Here is a 24,281-nt window from a genome sequence, read left to right on the forward strand (position 1 = left end):
ACGAGTCAATGTGCAAGGAATTTAGTAAGCAGATGAAGACTGAGTTTGAAATGTCAATGATGGGAGAACTCAACTTCTTCCTTGGACTTCAAATCAAACAAGGGAAAAATGGCATCTTCATCAGTCAAACTAAGTATGCTAAGGAGATATTGAAGAAGTATGAACTTGAGAATTGTAAGTCAATATCTACCCCAATGGGCACTGACACTGTCCTCTGCGCTGATGAGAATGGTAAGTCAGTAGACAGCAGATTGTACCGAGGTATGATTGGTTCTCTACTTTACTTAACTGCCAGTAGGCCGGACATTCAGTTCTCAGTATGTTATTGTGCTAGATATCAATCTAACCCTAAGGAATCTCATTACATAGATGTAAAAAGAATCCTTAGATATTTGCAAGGCTCAGTGAATGCAGGTTTATGGTATCCCAACACTCATGACTTCACACTCATTGGATACACTGACGCTGACTACGGACGAGACAAGCTTGAATGAAAAAGCACCTCAGGAGGATGCCACTTCCTTGGGAGCTGTCTTGTGTCCTGGTTCAGCAAGAAGCAGGCGTCAGTAGCCCTGTCAACCACTGAAGCTGAGTACGTTGCTGCTGGAAGCTGTGTTGCTTAAGTCCTATGGATTAAGCAACAGCTTGAAGATTTTGGCGTTCGGACTAAAACAATTGAAGTCAAATGTGACAATAAAAGTGACATTGACTTATCAAAGAACCCAATCCAACACAACAAGATGAAGCATGTCAGCATAAGACATCACTTCATTAGAGATCACGTACTCAAGGGAGAGATCAAGCTGACCTATGTCCCAACGGATGGGCAGCTTGCTGATATCTTCACAAAGCCACTGGCTCGTGAGCAATTCAACATACTTAGAGAAGCCATTGGTATGTTCAATCCTCTTCAATAAATTTCAAGTATAGTATGCATGCTGAGTGAATTACCATGCTGAATGATTTGTGCTATTACATGCTGAGTAGATAAATATATATGTTGAGTATCTATCTCAAGCTGAGTCACTACGCATAAGATCGATTCCTCTGCATAACACTGACTACTCAGAATTTTAAGCGCCTGAGATTCTTAACACTGAGTAAAGAGTCGTTGCAAACTTTAAATGCAAAGCACGCGAGTTAAATAGCCACCTAGGATGACGTATAGGCCATAATTAGAAAATACACGCGCCGTATGTGTCATAAATGCCAGAATCTTTGTTGATTAAGAATCTCGAGGTAAAACGGACAACCCAACGCCTTGGATTAACTCAACATTTCTATAAATAGTGGATGAATTCCCACTGTTATTTCTTTACGCTTAGAAATCTTTGGCATTCATACTCTCTCTCTCAAAAATTCCCAAACTTCCCAAAACTTCTCTGAGAATATGACAAGAGTTTCTCTAAACATCTCTGGTGCCGATCTCTCCCATAAACGCTCCGATGACAATCCCACTTCTCCTACTCAGCGTGACCACACTGGAGTTTCTACGCCGAGCAGGAAAGCTCAAGCTGTCCAAGCCACCTCTTCCAAGGGGAAACAACAGCAAAAGGATAAGGGTAAGAAAGTAGTAGAACACACCTACACTCAGGTCTTCGAGAGTGTGAGGGGGTGGAATATTGACCACTCGCGGTGGTTCTCAAAAGGATTCGTGGAGGCCGAGCAACCTTTCTGTGAGTGGATCAAGAACAATGAATGGACCGAGCTGTTCTTAGTTCGGGATCCTACTTACCCTGAGTTGGTACGAGAATTCAATGCCAACCTGAAAATCGCCAATGATAACAGGGACTACCTGGCGACTCATGTTCGAGGGAAGGACATCTCCATCAACCCAGCGTACCTTGCCTCACTGTTCAAATTGAAAAACAAAGGAGCTATACTTCGTAAATCAGGTGACCATGAGAGAACCGACTACGTTCAGACCTTCTGTAAACCTGAGGGTCATGTAGGTGAAATCTCAAGTACCTCCATGGGTCAGCATCAAAAGATGGCCCATTACATACTGACAAATTTCCTCCACCCTAAAATCAACTACACCAACTCAGCAACCAATTTCGAGCAGTGGTTTATATGGCACATGCTGACCTACACGCCGATAAATATGCCTGTCTTCATAATCAGTGGGTTTCTACGAAGTACAGGAACCCTTAGGCTGGGATCCTTCATCACTCGAATCCTCCAAGATCATAAGGTGGACATGATTGCGGAAATCCAAGTTCGGGGAACCGAGATTACAGCTGCTGCCTTATTTGGTTTGGCATATGATCTACCTATTTTGCCGAAGAAAGGAAAAGGGGAAGCTTTCCAGAACGCTGAGGGGGCAGTGACTCGAAAAGGAAGAACTCAAAGAAAGAGGAAGGTTGTCTAGAGCACCTCTAAAGTTGATGCTTCTGCTCCAAAGAAGGTTAAAATTGTATGTGGAGGAACTAAGCCTCAAACTCAGCAAAGTCAGGGTGGATCTAGGTCAGCGGAGAAAAGACCTAGGAAAGCTGAGCCTGAGACAGAAGAAAGAGAGGACGTTGATGAGCAACCGTTAAGGAAGAAGAAAAAGCTCAATTTTGAGTTAAGACCTATCAATGCCCAACCAACAGATATCGTCGTTCCTCCTAGCTCACACTATGCACAGAGTCAAGGCATTGACACTGAGCAACAGTTTGAGGAAGAACAAGACCAAGACCAATTGGGTGGTCAGTTTGTCGAGGAAGAGTTGAATGAACAGTTAGAGGAAGAAGAACTGGATGATGAGTCTGAAGAAGAAGAAAGTGGTCAGGATGACACTGAGGAACCAGTAGATGATGAGCATCTTGAACCAATCAACACTGAGTTGGTTGATGAAGAAGAGACTGAGCACCAAGTAAATGCTCCTGCTATTCAAAGGGAAGCCTCACCCACTGACTCCATTGAGTCTATTCCTTGTGACCCTACTCCTCCAAGGCTTAAGAGACTGAGAAAGAAGAGAGCTTTTAGAGCACCTATTATTGATCTCATGGGTGATTCACCACTGAGAGATGAGATCACTGACCTTAGCGAGGTACATCTTAAATACTTCTCCAACCCACCTGTGTCTCAACTAGAGTTACCAGAAAATCAAGCCTCTGTTTCTCCGAAGGAACATACCGACTTAAATGCTTCCACCAACCAAAGTAATGTCGAGCAAGTGCTCGAAGATTTCGCTCCTTAACACATTGAGCAAGCCAAGGAATTACCTGCTCAGGTGGTCACTGAACTTCCTCAAATTCCATCACCTAGTCAGCTTCAGCCTGACCCTGAGCAAGCAACACTTTCTGCTGATCCTCCACTTCCCCCACTCAATGAGCAGAATCAGATTCAGTCAGTTTCTACTGACAATCCAAATTCTAGGCCAGCTGTTGATAATGTTGGGCCTTCTAATGATGAGCAGAACCAGACACTGCCTTTATTCGGTTCTACTCCTCCTCCAGCATCTGGGCCAACACAAGATGGATCCTTTAGCTACCTCACTGCCTCTGAGTCTGGTCGAAGAATCGTTGACTCAGCTCAAGCTCTCATCCAAGACCTCCATCAATCAAGTACCAATGCCGCTGAATCTACTACTGTTGAGACAACTCCATTTTCATCTGTCACTCAGCTTCTTACTGAGATCAAAGGTATGAAGGATCTTCTGAGTGTCATGACTACACTACTATCTCAACAGCCCAGGCAGGACTCTATAATGAAGCTGGCCGAACTCCAGCTGACCATGGTCAACCATATGAACTTACTGCAAAGGGAGATTCATCAATTGTCAACTGCGAACTCAGCATATGCCACTTCTGCCAAAGTACATCATCTCTTCAGCCAGCTTCACACTGAGCAAGGGAAAACAAATCACCAGCTTTCCACTTCCTCCCAATGCTCCATTGAGCAAATTAGCGAGGCTGTGCGTCTACTGAACTTAAACAGGCAAGAGATGGCAACTGACGAGCTTAAAACCAACGAGATTCTGAAGTATTCTCGAGTGACTTTCAATAATGTGCGTCAAATCAACGGTCGGCGTGAGTATTATGATTCATCTTTGCTAAAGATGTTTCATCAAGCTTTTGCAATGCTCACTGAAACCATACACTGGATTGGCAAGTCTCAAGCCGCTGTTTTGAGTATGCTGAGTGCTGCATCTATCGGAATTCCTCGATCCATTGTGGATGATGGTGTTCCAATCTTCGACGGAATGAATGAAAGCACGAGAAAGCTAAAGGCATTTTCTAAACGCCTCAATCAAGCTGCCATTAATGAAACCTTCATTCCCAAACCTGATGATGGCAAAACGGGGGAGAAAGACCAAGCCCCAAGAACTCAGCAAGCTTCAGTTAGGCAGCCGCAACACAAGGGCAAAGGCAAAAAGCTCTAGATCATCCTGTTCAAACTAATTACAAAAAGAAGTAGCCTAACTTATATTGACTAGGATAGCTACCTTTTTGAACCTTTATATCTGTGTTCTTTTTTTGTGAACCCTGTTGTGCTGACTTTAAATTCAAAACAAATTATATGCATCTCTTTCATACTGACTACTCTTATGCGATGCTTATGCAATGCCTACTTAAGTGATTGTTATAATTTGTTAAAACGCATCTTCATTAAATCAACTGTGCTACACTGTCTATATTAATATGTCTGCTTTGTTGATCAAATATGTTGACCACTTCTTATATGTCCACTTAACTAAAACTCATTCAACAAAGCATACTCAGCGCTCTCTGATATTTAAACCTTCCGCGTAAAACTGAGTTAAATAGAATATGCTCCATGAGCTGACCTATCTCTGAAAACTGACCTTAGACTTACTCAATTAAACCGTGAAATGTTTAGAGTAAAACTAAGTCAGTAGCTCATCTCTTCCGGGGGAGTTATTTGATCAAATAAGGTCAACTATCATGGGGGAGCTCAACACTGAGTTCTTCGACTGAATATTTTTGCCAACATCAAAATGGGGGAGTTTGTTGAAACACCTTTCCACATGATTTTGATTTGACAAAATTATTTAAGTAATGATAAAAATATTCTAACACATTAAACTTAAATGCTTTGATTTATTACAGTAATGTGTTTGTTCAATGTTGAGTTTAATTGTGTATAAGACATTGAGATTAAAATTCCCAAAGGCCCATAAAGTGGAAGTCAAGCCCAAGTCAACACATCAAGACCACTCGGCCTAAGAGTTCAAAACAAAGTCGTATCAACTAAAACGACGACTCAGCAAGAGAAGGATCGAGAAGCCTTCATGGCAAAAGCTTCAAGAAGAAGCTACTGAGTTGGATGACAAAGTAGTCTCGACAGCGGCAGACAATGTTCAACTTCTAGACAAAGTATTTCTACTTTGGGAAAAGTTCAGAAGGCGCAGAAAGCTGTCTCGTGGACTTTTCCTTAAATGTCGAAACATTCTGCCGAAGACTGACGAAGATAGAAGATGCATGAATCCTATTGGCCAACGACGCTGAGCACGCCCAGAGTGACAATGACAGGAAGCCGTTTCCCTCCAACCGTTATTTCGAAATTCGAAATGACCGGGTGCCTTAAGTGTCACTATATAAAGGCCATCCATTTACTTCAATCGATGCAGAACTTCAAGTAGTTGAAACGCTGACCAAATTCATACTCGAAGATTCTATGAGAAAAGCAAAGCAAATACCTTACACCAATTTCCATATTATTGTGTAAAAGTCTAGAGTGATTTCCAATCATCTAAAGTGTCTTAGCAATCGTTGTTTAGGACAAACACTTTATCATTTCTAGAAGAATAGAAATGAGAGGCTGAATACTCGGTTATAGTACTCAGCGTAGATATAGGAGTGAGTAGAGGTATAGAGGAAGGTACTCTTGTTATACTCAGCTTCTATTTGTAAAAGGTTTTGTGCTCTACCTTTAAAGAGCTTAGTAGAGAATTCAAAAAGCTCGGAACAAGTTCCGGGGACTGGACGTAGGCGGAGATGCCGAACCAGGATAAGTCTGCTGAGTAATATCTTTCTAACCCTTAAACTCCTTTAATATATATTGCTTGCTATGAAAACTGACTAAGTAAAGAACTCACGCTGAGTTAAGTTTACTAAGAAGCTGAGTTCAGGAATAGACTCTAAGTGCTATTTCCTGACTCAAGTAAAGAAGCAGACTTAGTCACAAGTTGACTAAGCTTGTGTCTTGAATCTACTTAGTGACGCTGTGTAAACCTTTTCATAAGAAAAAAAGTCAGCATTAACGGACAAAATTTTAAATAATTCCTATCCCCCCCTTGGAACTAACTTGTCACGTTGTAAGGGACCAACAGGTGCATATGTGTTCTCTTTAATAGATTTCCCAGAATCGGGAGCAGAGGAGATTTGACTCCTTCTTAGTTCTCTTAGACTTTGGAGGTAGGGTTGCAGACTTTGGTGGTTGAGGAGGAGTCTTAACGGGGGATTTTCCAAAGATTCCTCTGACAAAGGTATTCGGAAGGGCAAATTTGCTAAGTTCGAGCACCCTTGCAATAGCTTCATCCAGAGCAACAATAGGCTTGTCTGACTTAGTATGAGAATCAAAATGGAATTGGAAGTTTTTGTCTTTTTTGCTCTTTCTTAGACATATTTGCAGCAACCTCCGGAATTTTGACATTCAGTGCAGGAGGTTGGGATGAGATAACCACTGAGCCAGAATGACTCTTGTTGAAACACCTTTCCACATGATTTTGATGTGACAAAATTATTTAAGTAATGATAAAAATATTCTAACACATTAAACTTAAATGCTTTGATTTATTACACTAATGTGTTTGTTCAATGTTGAGTTTAATTGTGTATAAGACATTGAGATTAAAAGGCCCAAAGGCCCATAAAGTGGAAGTCAAGCTCAAGTCAACACATCAAGACCACTCGGCCCAAGAGTTCAAAACGAAGTCGTATCAACTAAAACGACGACTCAGTAAGAGAAGGATCGAGAAGCCTTCGTGGCAAAAGCTTCAAGAAGAAGCTGCTGAGTTGGACGACAAAGTAGTCTGGACAGCGGCAGACAATGTTCAACTTCTAGACAAAGTATTTCTACTTTGGGAAAAGTTCAGAAGGCGCAGAAAGCTGTCTCGTGGACTTTTCCTTAAATGTCGAAACATTCTGCCGAAGACTGACGAAGATAGAAGATGCATGAATCATATTGGCCAACGACGCTGAGCACGCCCAGAGTGACAACGACAGGAAGCCGTTTCCCTCCAACGGTTATTTCGAAATTCGAAATGACCAGGTGCCTCAAGTGTCACTATATAAAGGCCATCCATTTGCTTCAATCGATGCAGAACTTCAAGTAGTCGAAACGCTGACCAAATTCATACTCGAAGATCCTATGAGAAAATCAAAGCAAATACCTTACACCAATTTCCATATTATTGTGTAAAAGTCTAGAGTGATTTCCAATCATCTAAAGTGTCTTAGCAATCGTTGTTTAGGACAAACACTTTATCATTTCTAGAAGAATAGAAAGGAGAGGCTGAGTACTCGGTTATAGTACTCAGCGTAGATATAGGAGTGAGTAGAGGTATAGAGGAAGGTACTCTTGTTATACTCAGCTTCTATTTGTAAAAGGTTTTGTGCTCTACCTTTAAAGAGCTCAGTAGAGAATTCAAAAAGCTCGGAACGAGTTCCGGGGACTGGACGTAGGCGGAGAGGCCGAACCAGGATAAGTCTGCTGAGTAATATCTTTCTAACCCTTAAACTCCTTTAATATATATTGCTTGCTATGAAAACTGACTAAGTAAAGAACTCACGCTGAGTTAAGTTTACTAAGAAGCTGAGTTCAGGAATAGACTCTAAATGCTATTTCCTGACTCAAGTAAAGAAGCAGACTTAGTCACAAGTTGACTAAGCTTGTGTCTTGAATCTACTTAGTGACGCTGTGTAAACCTTTTCATAAGAAAAGAAGTCAGCCTTAACGGACAAAATTTTAAATAGTTCCTATCCCCCCCCCCCTTGGAACTAACTTGTCACGTTATAAGGGACCAACAAGTGGTATCAGAGCTTAAAAGCTCACTGTTGTAGACACTGAGTCGGAGGACCTGTGACGAAAACCTGAAAACAAGACGGTTGAAGTGATTGATTCCGGAAGTTTTGAAAAACAAAAAATATATAAAGAATAATAAGCGAAGGAAAATTAGCGACACGGCGCGGGTGCTTAGCGGCATCCGGCACGCGGACGACAATGGTCGAACGCCCGCTCGGTGGCGCGGGACGTGCGCTCGGCGTCCGTCGGACACGCCGCAAGTGGCACGCTCTCGACGTCCGAGCAATGCCCGGGTCCGATGGCACGGGGCGCGCTCTCGTGGGCCGCTGAGCGCACGTGTCCGGTAGCGCGAAGCGCGCGTTCGGCGGCCGCGACGTGTGAGCGTCCGGCGGCTCGGGACGCGCGCTCGGTGGCCGCGGGGTGCGTACGCCCGATGGCTCGAGGCACGCCCCGAGGGTCGTCGGGCGGGCGCCCAACCACGTCGGGCGAACGCCCGACGGAGGTTGGGCGCGGGCGCCCAACCTAGCGTTGGGCGATCGCCCAACGATTGTTGGGCGATCTCCCAACAAATGTTGGGCGGCCGCCCAACCCCAATGGGCGACGCCCAATTTCTTTTGGGCGTCGCCCATTGGTCCGGGGACCCGTCTGCCTATAAAAGGCACGGATCCCCATGCAAAAAAAGGAAAAAAAAAAGGAGGGAAGGGGAGGAGGAATCCTTAGAGAGCTTTTCACACTAGATATTTTTCTAGAGAGAGGAAGTTGATTTTTTTAGGAAAAAACATTTTTTTTCCCTAAAAATTGAAAATCTCTAAATTTCCTAAGTTCAATTTTTACTAAATTTTTTATAAAAAACGGGAGCTCGTGGTTCGTGGAATCAATCGGCTTCAACTGTCAGATACCGAATTCAAGGTATTATCCGAGGACTAGACTCTTTATTTTATTTAATTTATTCTCTTCTTCTATTTTTATGCTATAGTTTTTTATTCATTTAGTCATTTATTTATTTTGTCACATTTTATTTAATTAGCGTATTTATTTAATTTTCATTTCGTGTTAAATAAAATTCGGTTTTGTTTTAAAATAAAAAACCTCGTTTTGATGTCCCAATACGAACCGTGATCCGATAAAAGGTAGTTCGGGTATCGAAAACGTTGTAATTACAAGTTTTTAATTTAAAAGGAATTTCCAAATAATGTTTTGAAATAAAAAACGTCGTTTAGGAATTTCCGTTTTCGACTATGATCCATCTTTGGTAGTTCGGAAACCCAAAACGATTGAATTAGATTTAATTTAAAGCTTTTGAATAAATCTGGAAACATTTAGGAGTGCTGCTGTAATTTACCTATTCTGTCACTAAATGCTGTTTACCGACGGATTTTCCGTCGGTAAATCTGCCAAAGTATAAAAAATACCATTTCAGTCCCTTTTTCTTAACTTTTAAACTTTTAATCCTTAGTACATATATATAAATATGTAACATATATTTTTCAAATTATTTTAGAACTTTAGCATATATAATCATTCTAGAATATTTGTATATTATTATTTATTCCATTTTACAATATAAGTATAAGTATATATATGTATTCCTTTTTATTAATTTGGATTATGTTTTAAAGGTTAGTTATTTGGTATTTTGAGAAATAATTAATATATATTAGCATATGGTATTTTTGGTATTTAAAACTATAGTAGTTATGTATATGTATAGTTTTTGGAACATTTGGGTTATTTTAGTGATTATTGAATAAAATTATTTTTGGATAAGAATTATTTCCTTAGTTATAGGATTTACTTATTATTTTCACATTTTCAAAGTATAGATATATTGTACCTATTATTTTTATATACATATAGCTTCTTTTGTATTAACTCTTATTTTATATTCTATTTTTGATTTAAATATATATATGTATGTACAAATTATTTTCTTTACTCTTTGAGCCCATTCATGGGTCCATATTTCAAATGGGCTTTATTTAAGTGTAAATATTAGTTAAAATAAGTTTATTGTTGTAATTATAACAATTAGAGAGTCCATTAAATAAGTGGGGAAAATAAATCACAAAAAGAGAGTTTTCAATTAAATTATTTAAACTAATGAGTTTTTTTAGTTTCCTAAAGTGAATAAATCGAGTCATTTTTGTTAGCATTTTAAATCATTTCTCAAAATATCACGTTTTAAAACCTTAGTCCGTTCCAACGACGGATTAAGCGAACATTGTAATTAAAATCGTTTTCTTTGTGAATAATAGAACTTTTTGAGTCATTTTCTTAAAGGATTTGTACAAAATAAAATGACTCATCATCCCGTTCTTCTTCCTCTAACTGTTCATTTAAACCACGTTTTCTCATTAAAAGGTTTTTATCTCAAACGTTTTCAAATACTCGAGTCGTTCCAACGGCGATTCGGGTAAATTTCATCAAACGGGGTTTTAAAACGCACCTAAATCGTTCCAACGGCGATTAAGGTGCGAACCATGTAAATAAACTCGTTTTGAGGAAATAAGTTAGTGTAGAACAAACACACAACATAACATTTAAATACGGTTGTAAATAAATCACTTCTTTCTTCCCCCTCTCTGTGTATGTATAACATAAATGGGTGATTCTTTACTGACGTGGCTTTTCAATAATATATGCTCAAAACGGTTTCTAAAAAGAGAAAGAAAAGGGTTTCAAATGAATTTTAAACTTAAAGAAGTATACGATTAGTCCGTTATCGCCTAACATGCTGAGTAGGAGGCCGGTGGTTCATAACCGGGCGATGTCGGGGTGCCTAGTAGCCTTTTTCCGGAAAGGAGCTAGCCTTCTCGGCTCGTACCTAAGTTTCCCGAACCCACACCGGTCTCCCGCAAGGGATCGGTGTTCATTTTCCCATTCGTGGGTGGCGACTCTTCCATATCTCCGAGCTCCGATCCTGCCGAGCAGCTTGATTCCACGATTGGTTGCTTTCGGCGCCAATCATCGCTTACGTCGCCATGAGGTTGTCCACCCCCCGGTCCGCCCGGGAGATTAGGCCGCGGCACCTCGTCTAACAAGTGGCGACTCTGCTGGGGAAGCGAGAAATTTGATTCCGGAAGGCGTGTATTAAGCCCTTAACGGGGACGGATCGTTTTACTTCTTTTCGTATGCATTCATATGCATTATTGCAAACCCTTTGGGTAATTTTCGCGAAACCTCTAGCGAGAGTCCATTCGTCGCTCGAAAGAGGCTAGCGTAAGTTCCCCCTTACAGTAAGGCGCCAGAGGGTCCCCATCCATTCGTTAGGGGCGAATCTGTGTGGTCCTGTGAGGTCCCGCGGTCAGCCGTGTCAGCATATAGTAGCCTTAGAAGTTTCCATAGGATTACCCGTTACTATTTTTGATGTGATAAATGAATCAGTTCGTGTTTTCAAACCGCCATGATACGTATCTAATCCTAAAGTATGTAAAGAAAATGGGACGATGTGTTAATATATACTTATGAATCGACATACTAATTACCCTAAAAAACATCGAAACGATTTGAACTAAAGACGACTTAGTCATCTCATATGAATGAACATGTGCGACCCGCCTTGTCCCTTTCGGTGTCCCGACGAAGGCACGTGTTCAGGAAATGTGTTATGACGTAAGCACGTATTAGTATGAATCGGTTTGGTATTAAGGATAATTACATCTCGATACAAAAGACTATATTAACAGTAGCCGTTATTCACATTCTTTAAATAAATTGGGATAAAACGAGATCAAGACGAAACGAAAACGAAGAACATTTCTGTCCTAAACGACCCTGTCATAACGTGAAAAGTTTCGCACAAGTAGCCCGTCCCTTCCGAATGAAAGACGAGCTTTTACGTTATGCCTCGTGTCATTCTTAAGAGAAATGGATATGTCCGTACAGATGACTAAGAAAATAAAGAAGAGAAAAATGAACTAAACGACCAAAATCATTCCGAATCTACGATATATATCAATACCAAAAGTAGTTAAAGAAAATAAACCAATGTCGTTGAGTACGTGCCTCGAACGAGTGTATACCCCGTTTAAAATCACAAAGCCGAATTAAGCCAAACCATATAATTGCGCCATATGGACGAGACTGCGGGTTTTGACTAACGACTCGATCATTTCGACCGTTACCAAAACTGCAAAAAATATGGCCCGATGTACGTGTTTGCTTAATTTGTGCCTAAAGGAAAGAGAACGGTGATGTCCTCGCTTTGAATAAACATGCGATTCAACGAAACGTTGATTTTCTATAACCACACTAAGATGATATATCCTGTAGGATTGGGAAGAACAACGAACTGTTGCTAGCCGAAAGGTTACCGTGCGCTCAAAATAAGACTCGCCGTCTTTTCACGTAGCTAAAATGAGCAAACGGATCCTCGACGCTAAGAACAAACGCGTTACGCGATGAGTCCGTTCCCTAAAATAAAATCCAAAAGTGATTCCATCACTAAATGAACACATGGTTATGTCTCTCGATAGATCCAAAAGATCCCGTTGTAATCCAAAAATCGAGACACAAACCCGCGCGAACAAAAGGGAACGAGTCATTGACGATAACGAACGATCGGACTAGAAGAATAACTCGTACCCCATCTAAAAACTGAGATGCGCTCAAAGGGAGTCAAAACCCGAACTAATGCGTCTCACGAAAGGACAAAAGACGAGTTATTCCGAAAGGACAATCCAACTTGGTCGATTTCTTAGTCACTGAACGTTGATACGTCAAAACGAACTGTATTGTCTGATGGATGATTTACTTTCCCGCAATAATCGACGGCATCACGCGTCCCTTGGACCGCAATGTGAGCCCCAAACCAAAATCCTAGGAAAGAGACCTGGACCAACGAGTGTGTGGAGGAATAAGGGTGGAAGAGAGATGTTGTGATACGTGTAAATAGAACTAACGTTTGTTCTTCTTATCTTATAATCGTAAATAAATAAACGCACACACCACGAATCATGCATACATACTAATGGATACCGTTCGCGCAGACGTCATCATTAAGCGGTTGTGGTTCCGCGAGAGTAATCGGCTTGTCAGACAGTTTGATCAGCTACGAGTAGACAGTTCCGAATCAGTAGTTGTGGCTTCTAAATCATCTTCGTCTGGGTATACTCAGTCCTCCGTTAGTATGTCTGCGACCGATGAGAAAGTGGCTGAATTGGAAAACTCTGTGAACAATATCAATGATCAGCTGGCCGCAATCTTGGCCCAGCTAGCTGAGTTAGCACTGAAGGACAACAAGAGTGGTAGTAAGCGTGCTGAAAATGAGGTGAACGATGGCCCTCGCTTTGGGAATGAGGAGGATTATCAGGATTATATCCGAAAACAGCTGGAAAAGGAGAAAGCTAAGGAAGAGGAGTGGAAGCAACACATCACACAGGAAGTGCAGGACTTGTGTGGAGGAAGTTCCAGAAATCAGGACTTCTATAACTTGAAGATTGTTTGTCGGCAACAGCTTTGCCTCTGAAATTTCGTCTCCCCGACATGAAAAAGTTCGATGGAACTGGAGATCCCACCGCTCACATGAATCAGTATGTTGCTGTGATGAGGCACACGATCCTGACTGAGGATCAAGTCCTGGGGCTGTTTAACACCTATCTAGAGGGGGCTGCCCTCACATGGTTTCATGCATTGCCGATGGTAACAAAGAGGGATTGGAAGGAATTAGCAAAGTCGTTCATCGCTCAGTATAGCTTTAACACCATGCTGGAGGTCACTTTGAAAGAATTAGAGAGCACTAAGCAGCAGGCTGGGGAATCCTTTTCCGATTTTGTGAAAAGATGGAGGGCTAAGGCCGCAGTGATGAAACCAAAAGCCGCTCGAGCAGGATCAGATCCGAATGGTGGTTGGCAACACGTTGCCGTATATCAAGAATGAGTTGCGGTATATGTCGTTTACGGATTTCAATCAGATGTATAGTTGTGCCTTGACTGTCGAAGGTGATGGGGAGCCGAAGAAAGCTTATACCAAGTGGACGAAGTCTGGATATAGTGCCGGAGGGCCTAGCGCGAGTACGGAATCCGCAGCAGTGAAAGTGGTTGATCTTAATGCTATTGAAAAAAGGCGGTTCGCCAAGTTCGATCAGACCTATGCTAAAGTTTTCGAGCGTCTGTAGAAAAAGGGATTGTTGAAAGCCCTTACCCCGTATAACAAAGCTCAACCTACTCCGCAGATTCAGGCTAGAGGGTACTGTGAGTTCCACAGCAGTTATGGACATACGATTGAGAATTGCGAGAGGCTGAAACACGAAATCCAAGATTTGATTGAGGAGAAGAAGATAGCTGATCCTTCGTCAGCAAACCCTTCCGTTAGGCGCAATCCATTGCCTAATCATAAGGTGAGCGTGATCGGAGCTGGTTTGACAGAAACTGTAGTGATGGAATCCTTTGAGGAAGATGTAGAAGAGTTGTTGGACTCCGTCGAAAAAAGCAATATGGGAAAAGGTCTGTATGTGTCCTTCTTGGGTGAGGAACGAAAGGATGAACCGATGGAAGAAGGGTCAGATGGTGGAGCACCGTATGATGAGGATAGTGCTGAAGAGACTGGAGAAGGGTCGTCTCGGACTATTGTGCCAGATTTGAGTTTGTTTAGCGGAGGAAGAGATCCCGAGGTGCACTTGCGTGAATATATGCACAACATGTTTATTGAATCCTTCAGAGTAGATGAGATTGCTCAGTGGTTTCATCATTCGCTGGTAGGCGAGCCTTTGGAATGGTTCCACTCATTACCCGACTCTTGCAAGCATGATTGGGATCAATTATCAGATTTATTCTTAGAAAAGTACCAAAGAGCCGAGGACAGGGCCGCAGAGCGCTTCGCAATGCAGATTGGACCTATCAAGCGTCCACTACCGAGGGTTAGCAAGTATAATGGCAATAAGGATCCTATGGAACACCTTCATTTTTACTTGTCGGCTATGGCACCCTTGGGTTTTAAAGAAGAAGAGATCACTAGCTTGTTTTGTAATTCGTTGATGGGTGAACCGTTAATGTGGTACATGTCGCTGCCGATGTATGTTAAGACCGATTGGGCAGCAATGACGAAAAGATTTATCAAAGAGTATACAGTATGGATGAGGGCAGAGCAAACCCCTGACTCCCCGTCTTACCAAACACCTGATGCGGTGTTAGCAATGCCTAGATATGGTGGATACCAGGATCCTGTGGAGCATGCGAGGATATTTCGCAATCATATGTATGACGCTGGATTTCCGCAGTGGGAGTTGCATGAACATTTTCCGGAAACCTTGATGGGTGAAGCCTTATTGTGGCATCAGGGTCTATCAGAGGAGGAGATGGGTCATTGGATACCGCTCCGAAGTGCCTTTGTGGCGAGATATGAAATGTACATTCCATGGACGGGATCCCTGGATGATCTGGACAGGATTAGGCAATTCCCCGAGGAACATTTTGTGGATTATGCTAGAAAGCGGAGGCACCATTATGAGCAGTGTAATGAGACAATGAGCGATAAGGTGCAGCTTATGTGCATACAACGAGGTGCTATTCCGTTGGCCGCAAGGAGGATGAGCCGGGTGTCCCTCCGTGACTATGATGAGTTGATAGGTTGGGCTTTGTACGGATCGGCGGATCCCTTTTTCCTGAATCCGAGTGTTCCTCACGTCATGGATTTAATGGTCGTGGACATTTGGGAAAGTTCCTCGGACGAGGAGGATGCCAATCGAAGCGTTCCTATTAACATTTGGGACGAATCGGATGGTGAGCCGGAAATTGCGGTAATGACGAGATCAGGTCGTGTGGCCGAGGGAAAGGCACCAATGGTAGAGACTGAGATTAGAGAAGGGTCGGCTCCTAAGCCCGATGACCAAGTTCTTGAGCAGTTGAAGAAGACGCAAGCTAAGTCTACGGTCTGGGAAGTTTTATGCCATTCTAAGTACCATCGTGAGAACCTGATGAAGGAGTTGCAGAATTTGGTTATTTCCACCGATACTGAGCCGACAGCGCTAGTAGGGGCAATTATGGCTCGAAAGAAGACTGAGATCACATTTACCGACGAGGATCTCCCAGAAGAGGGGAAGGCTCATAATAAGCCATTGTATATCCGAGCGGAAATTAACGGGAAGAAGACTAGCTGTGTGATGGTCGATGATGGATCGGCCATTAATGTTTGTCCATTGAAACTCTTGTCGAAGTTGGGAGTGGAAAGAGGAGACTTGACGGCCTCTGAAACAGTGATTAGAGCATATGATGACAGCCGTAGGCACATTGAAGGAGTCTTCAAGGCCAAGTTGAAAGTGGGGCCGCACGAGGAAGAAACTGAGTCCACAGTGTTGGATATCCCGGTAACTTTTGCTGTGCTGTTGGGACGCCCTTGGTTCCATAAGTTAGGAGGTGTGCCCTCCACGCTCCACCAAATGATTAAGTTCCCCTTCGGGGAGGAGATAGTAACAATTAGAGCTGAGAAATTGAGCTCGGTGGCAGCACTGGGAATTGAGCCTCAACTTTTCTCCGGATTCCAAGTCTCCGGGATTTACGAGTCAAGCATGACCACCGATGTGGTGAAAATGATGAAGGGAGGTTTCATCCCGGGAATGGGTTTAGGAGCATACCATCAGGGGCTGCCAGAGTTTCCGGACTTTAAGAGTCAAAAAACCCGGAGAGGTTTGGGATATGAGCAGGGGAGTCCGTCCAATGCGAGTGTTGAAGGAAAAGTAGGCTTGAGGAAGTATTTTGTGAGCAAGGGGCATGAGAAGGCATATTCAGGAACCCCCGAGGCATGGACTAGCACAAAAGGGAAGATTCTGCCAGGGTTCAAAATCTTCAATGATGTTGCCGACTGGGGCAAAAGAAAGACGAGCTGCTTTGTCGAGGAGATCATGATGCTGGATTTAAATGCCGAGGAGCAGGTCATCACCATTGAAGCGACTGCAGGAGCGGGAGATGAGCCTAGTACCTCCGAGGTTCATGAGGAGCCCGAGAACCCTGATGAGGAAAATTGTATTACTGCTTTGTTTGAATCAGACGATGTAATCACCCATGCTATCAATGAAATGAATTCTGATTTTGCTTACTTGCTTGATGTCGATCATGATCATTCCATGCATTCTCATTCATATAACATGCCTGCGTTTGAAATCAATACAATAGAAATGTCAACTTTCAATCTTGGTACAGATGAAAATCCTAAACTTATACAAATTGCTCAAGCATTAACTATTGAAGAGAGAAAAGAATTTGAGAGAATAATTAAAAAATACGAAATTGTATTCGCTTGGACATACGAAGACATGCCTGGAATTGATCAATCAATCGTAACCCACCGTATTCCAACTTACCCCGAAGCGAAGCCCGTAAAGCAGAAGCTCCGACGTATGAGACCAGAATGGGCAGATAAGATCAGAGAGGAGGTGAAGAAACAGTTAGAAGCAGGATTCATCGAAGTAATCGACTATCCCCCTTGGGTCGCAAATGTGGTGCCCATCGCAAAGAAGGACGGCAAAGTGAGAATGTGCGTTGATTACAGAGATCTTAACAAGGCATGCCCCAAGGATGAGTTCGCATTACCTCATATCGACGTATTGATCGACAGCGCAGCGTCAAGTGTATTACACACGAATGTGGACGGTTTCATGGGCTACATGCAAGTTCAGATGGCCGAAAAGCACAAAGCGAAAACCTCGTTCACAACTGAGTGGGGGACATACTGTTACAGGGTAATGCCGTTTGGTTTGAAAAACGCCGGGGCAACTTACCAGAGAATGGCCACAGCACTGTTCCATGATATGATACACAAGGAGGTAGAAGTCTACGTGGACGATATGATGGTCAAATCAGAGACAAGAGAAGGGCATTTTGCCGCGCTCGAGAAGTTTTTGGCCCGAATTGCAGAATTCAAGCTAAGGTTAAACCCAAAGAAGTGCTTTTTCGGCGTTTCGTCGGGGAAAATCTTAGGCTATGTAATCGGAAATAAGGGAATCGAGGTGGATCCTGATAAAGTAAAGGCTATACAGGAGATGCCGGCGCCGAGAAATGAGAAGGAAGTGAGAGGGTTTCTGGGGCAGGTTCAGTATATCAGTCGGTTCATAGCAAGACTCACCGCAATCTGCGAGCCAATCTTTAAGTTGCTAAGGAAAGACCAACCCGCTGTTTGGAATGATAAGTGTCAGCAAGCTTTGGAGAGCGTCCGGAGCTATTTGTCTAATCCGCCAGTGCTGAGACCACCTAAACTAGGAAAGCCGCTTCTCCTCTATGTAGCAATTGAGGAGCGATCTATTGGGGCAATGTTGGCTCAAGAGGGAGACACCGGTGTGGAGCACGCGGTGTATTATTTGAGTAAGAAATTCATGGAGTACGAGCTCAAGTACAACATGATCGAAAAGACATATGTGGCAGTAGTATGGTTGACAAAGAAGTTGCGGCACTATTTCCAATCGTATAAAGTGATCATTATTTCTCGGATGGACCCCGTGAAGTATCTATACCGAACTCCATCCTTGACGGGGAAGTTAGCCAGATGGTTGTTACTTTTGTCCGAGTTTGACATTGAATATGTGACGAAGAAGGTTATCAAAGGGAGGGCCGTGGCAGAATTTCTTGCCAACCAGCCCCTGAATGCAGAGGAAGAAGAGATAAGTTATGATTTCCCCAATGAGCACTTGAACGCAATCGAAGTTATACCGTGGAAAATGTTCTTCGACGGAGCAGTTAATTCGAATGGAGCAGTTAATTCGAATGGAGCCAGAGTAGGAGTACTACTTACCTCACCGGAAGGAGAAAGGATCCCGATGGCCAAGAAGTTATCCTTCCCTCTCACCAATAATATGGCTGAGTATGAAGCGTGCATTTATGGCTTAGAGTCATTAGCGGCACTGGGAGCGTCATATGTCGAAATCTGGGGGGACTCAAAGTTGATCATTGAACAGGCACAAGGAAACTGGAAGGTAAGAGAAGAAAGACTACGTCCATATCTAGATCAGCTAGAAGGGTTGGCACAAAGATTCAAGGAATGTCGTTTCTATCATATTCCTCGAGCACAGAACCAGGCGGCGGATGCCTTGGCTACTTTGGTGTCAGTTTGGGACAACCCCCGGAACCTTGCTTCGAAGCAGTTGGTATTGAGAAGATCTCACAAACCATGTTACGAGGACGTAATGCTGTTAGGGACAGATGAAAAACCATGGTATTTCGATATCGTGAACTTCATGAAAGATGGGACATATCCGGCAAGGTCAGAACCTAGGGATCAAGCTGTGATTAGAAGGCTAGCTCGTCAGTTCGTCATCCACAACGACTTGCTTTACAAAAGGCACGTTGATGGATTACAACTCAGATGCTTGGATGCGAGAGAAGCCCGCGAGGCAATGGAATCAGTACATTCGGGAATTTGTGGAGCCCATATGGGAGGAGCAGTACTAGCTAAGAAAATTATCAGACAATGCTTCTATTGGCTCACCATGGAAAGAGATTGTAACGAGTATGCAAAGAAATGTCACGATTGTCAAATCCACAACGATTGCAGTCATCTTCCGGCCATGGAACTACATGTGCTAGCACCTATTTGGCCATTCGCTGCCTGGGGCATTGACATCATCGGTGAAGTAAGGCCTAATGCTTCAAATGGACATAAGTTTATTGCAGTCGCCATCGATTATTTCACCAAATGGGTAGAAGCAGAGTCGTTTAGCAAACTGGGATCCAAGCAGATGAGAAAGTTCATTGAAAAACACTTGATCACCAGGTTCGGAGTGCCTCATCACATGATCATGGATAACGGAGTCCAGTTTCAGGGGGAAGTAAGGAATCTTTTCCGAGAATATGGCATTGAACATCACAGGTCTTCTCCGTACCGTCCCCAGGCTAATGGGGCAGTAGAAGCAGCTAATAAGAACCTTAAAAGGATTCTCATAAAGACGGTGGAATCACATCGGAACTGGCATGAGCACCTCCCACTCACGTTGTGGGCTTATCGCACGACAATCAGAACCTCGACTAGGGCAACGCCATTCTCCTTGGTATATGGAACAGAAGCAGTCCTGCCGATTGAGATCGAAAAGCGATCGTTGAGAATCGCAGTAGAAGCAGAAATTCCCGAAACGGAATGGGTGAAGAGGCGATATGAGCAGTTGGCGTTAGTTGATGAGAAAAGGATGGAAGCCCTTTACCATGTACAGTTATATCAAAGAAGGATGGCTCGGGCTTTCAATAAAAAAGTCAAGACCAGCCCTATCAAAGAAGGAGATTTGGTGCTGAAACAGATCCGTGTGACGCACACCGACCCGAGGGGGAAGTTCAGGCCTAACTGGGAAGGACCATTCGTCGTAAAGAAGATACTAAGCAAAGGAGCGGTGAAGTTAACCACAATGGACGGCATGGAATTCTCCGAACCTACCAACCTGGATAGGCTTAAGAAATACTTTTCGTAAAAAAAAGGAAAAATAAAGAAAAATTCTCGATGGGTTGAAAACCCGCAAAGGGCGACCTATGCAACAATAAGGGAAATCCCAATGGGTGAAAACCCGAAAGGGCACTCATTTAAAAATTCCGGGATAGTAAAAGGGGAGGAGAAAAATCGCTGGGATCCGAAAACCGAAAGGCGGGTCCTGGTAACAATAGTTATAACTTGAGCAATTATAAAAACAATGTATAAGAGACTAAGTATTTCTGTTGTTTGTAAATAAATAGAGGCATGAATATATTTGACGAGAATTATTGGAATCATTATAATCTACCGAATGCATGGTAATATGAATCACGGGTTATACATTTCTTGTCCTACTTTTCACAAGAAGCCTACCTACTATCCACCCCACTCCCTATACATCAGCTATACATCGGAGAAACCCTAATAAAAGCTACAAAGCAACAATGAAAGCTACAAAGCAAATAATGAAAGCTACAAAGCAATACATAACGAGCCTAATACGGAGGAAAGTCCCAATAGTTCTCAAAATCTCTCAGGTGTGATGCCCGCTCCGCAGATAGTGCCTCCTCGGCAGCACGCGCTCTCTCATCAGAAACTCGCGCTCTCTCATCAGAAACTCATGCTCTCTCATCAGCAGCTCGTGCTCTCTCCTCTGTAGCAAGGCGTCTGATCGACTCATCACGCGCCCTCTCCTCGACGGCAAGGTGACCCTCAGTCTCCCGTCGCATCATCCCCGACCAGTGGTCGTTCCTCTCTTGATACACATGACCAACTCGGGCATCAGCTTCTCGCACTAGCTCGCTCTGTCTCCGCTCGTGGGCATGCAGATCACTCTACAGAAAAAGAAAAAAAGAACAGATAAAAGGCAGCATAGGCAAAAACATAAATCATACATACATGCATACATTTCACTACACTAAAGTACGGTAATGATACATACCAGGTGATCGGTGCAGCGCAAGCTGAGGCGGTCTCAGAGATAACCAGACAGCCCCACGTAATCCGTACAAGTCTCTCTCGTGGTCAGAGAAGCGTCCGAGGGATCAAACGGGACCCTCGAGGAGAAGATAGGAGGGGCCGCCTCAAATCCCACGTAAGGTGCCCCAGACTCGTCATAGCAGATCGTAGCATAATCTCTCCCATAGTCTGGTATAGGCACGCCTAGGGAAGACCTCTCCGGTCGGGCAGCGCTGGAGGACTCGCCAACATAGTAGGGCTGCTCGCACACTGGCGTCTGAGCCCGAGTGCCGTCGAAGAAATCAGATAAGTGGGCACTCCTCCAGGATCCCTCCTGCAAACAAAACACACCATAAAACCTCTGAACATCTCATGAATAAAAGGGGTAAAATAAAAAGGGAATGGAATCACTTACCGGGACCTCCTTCTGACCAAAGACTGCCGCGACAGCCTCCCTCGAAAATACATCCGCCACCGGATCCACCTCCATCGCCGCCGCCGGGGCATCCCTCGCGCTCAGCAGAGTAGACAAGTAAGGCTCACGGCCCCCGGCGTGAATCCACACCGCTCTACCAACATACCGACGGGTCAGGTCCCGACGAATGACCGATAGTGGCAGGGTCCGCACCGCAAACATAGAGACGGGGATCTCGCCCGGCATCCAGTGAGCATCCCTAACTCCGGTGATGCCTCGATCCCCTAAATACCACGCCCGCACGCAGGGGCCGGTGAGCACACACTACTGCTCATGGATCATCGATACATATGTATAACCAGGGCCGAAGTCGAGGTCGTCCCATCGGAACTTAATCTAAAAAATGCACAAAGAGAAAGTCAGAAAGATTCAAACAAAAAACCAAGCATGATTAGGCAAAATCTACCTGTGTGAGGGTCAGCGAGTCGATCCGATCCAGAAGCCGCGGCACTGTCCGACTCCTCTCGGCGCTTAAGTCAAAATCCCTCCACTGAGTCATGAAAGGTGGCCTCAGTACTCTCGGTCGAGATCGAGACCGGATGGGAAGGATGTGTCTCTCATACGCCCACACCTGCGGTAAAAACGAGGACTAGGAGTGTGAAAAATGCGAAGAAGATAAGACGGATAAGTCAAGAAGACATCACGTACCAGCAGAGCAAAGGTATAACCACCGAAGTCCTTGCGCTTCCGGCAAGTCAGATCCAAAAACTTGTAAAGAAAGGCTAAGCATGCCCCCGTCCAATCGTAGGAAGCCGCTGCATCCAAATCGTTGAGCGCCTGAATGAGGCCCGCATGTACCTTCCCGCCCTTCGTGCGGAAAATCGTCTCACTCAGAGCATATACCAAGAAGCTATGAACCGCCAAGTCGGTATCGTCAGTCTCGTAAAAATCTCGTCTACTCAAGAGGCTCGCGGTGGAAACAAACTTCACCGGAGTAGACTTGGCGCATAGGCGAACTCCCAGTCCAATCAAGGCAGCGAGCCTAGCAGGGTCGACCCGCGGTCGCATCATACCAAAATGAAAAGGGACGGGAGTGTTGCTCCCTCGCAATCCGGTCAATAGCGAAAAATCTCGAGGCGAGATAGTCATCTCCCCAAAGGAAAGGTGGAAGGTGTGGGTCGAATCAACCCACCGCTCACACAAGGCCCGTAGGCCAAAAGGATCGCATACCCCATTGGTGCGGGGCAGCGCTGCAATAAAGGGCTCGAAGCCCAACTCACGCACGCGGGCTCTCGCCGCGGCGCCTAGCCTATCATACCACGAATGAACCTCGGCGGTGGTCCCCGAAATCTCAATGAACTAAAAAGGAACAAGATAAGAAAATTTAAATACAGCTCCTAAAGCATGCAATTGATAAGAACGCGTTAAGACTAGGTATTCTTTCATTTTCTAACCTAGAGACATCCGATCAGTTAGGACCAATTTTCTGTAAAAATCTCTCCGGTAGGGTCATTCACGTAAGGTTTAGTCAATTCTTTGATCCACCCTTGTCTGCAGTGCCGAGGAGCATAGATTAGGCTTTACTATTCACGTGCATTAGTTAAGTTTTTACTATTCAAGTTTTCACTATTCACGTGCACTATTCACGTTTTACTATTCCCGTGCACTATTCCCGTTTTTACTATTCACGTGCATTAGCTAAGTTTTTACTATTCACATTTTTACTATTCACGTGCACTATTCACATTTTTACTATCCACGTGCACTATTCACGTTTTCACTATTCACGTTTCTTACTATTCACGTGCATTAGCTAAGTCTTTACTATTCATTTGCACTATTCACGTTTTCACTATTCACGTGCACTATTCATGTCTTCACTATTCACGTCGTTTTTACTATTAGCATGCATAAATTCGTAGTGTCACTATTCACATGCATATAGCGCGCATTCTTACAAAAATAAACAGGTGTTACTTGTAAATAAAGGAATTCACGTTTTCTAGCTAAAGTCCTCTAAGGCAGTCTAAGGGTTACCATGCAAATCATGTTCGTATAGGAATGCTAAAGCCTGGAGTTCGAATCGAATAAAAGTGAGAAATTACTTACCTCGTTGCAGCGTGTCCTGCTCAAATGCGTCGTAGGGTCGTGAAAGGTATCCACTCTATCCAGGTTTACGTAAACCTCATCCATGCCTCTAGTGCCATCCCATTCATCTAAATCCATCCCGAGAATAATCCAAATTGAAGTCTAGTGATAGAAAGAGGAGAGAGAATGTGTGGGGTTGAAATGAAACTCCACCACCTTATATAGGAAAAGGGAATGGCATTCCCGTAAATAGTGAAAAAAGTACGATTTGACATAAAGGTAAAAAGTAAATAATTAATTACTTGGTGCACAGACCTCCGATTTGCAGTCCGTTTCAGCCTGCATTTCTCTCAGACAGCAACCAATACTGTCAAGATATGAACTCCAGACAACAGCCAATTTTTACAGAACAGTGACACCAGTCAAAGTACAGACGACAGTCAACAGAAAAACAATCGTTAGTCGA

The 24,281-nt window shown here is 43.6% G+C and overlaps 1 long non-coding RNA gene across 1 annotated transcript; it reads right to left on the reverse strand.

Moving 5' to 3' along the window:
* Positions 1 to 20,673: 20,673 nt before the first annotated feature.
* Positions 20,674 to 22,100, reverse strand: LOC136216538 (uncharacterized). The gene is made up of 3 exons (XR_010683328.1): positions 21,728 to 22,100; positions 21,296 to 21,646; positions 20,674 to 21,188 (listed from the first exon to the last, which is right to left on the reverse strand). It is a non-coding gene; the product is annotated as an uncharacterized lncRNA (long non-coding RNA).
* Positions 22,101 to 24,281: the final 2,181 nt, after the last annotated feature.

Source organism: Euphorbia lathyris, chromosome 2 (assembly GCF_963576675.1).
Source record: "Euphorbia lathyris chromosome 2, ddEupLath1.1, whole genome shotgun sequence".
Classification (NCBI taxonomy): domain Eukaryota; kingdom Viridiplantae; phylum Streptophyta; class Magnoliopsida; order Malpighiales; family Euphorbiaceae; genus Euphorbia; species Euphorbia lathyris.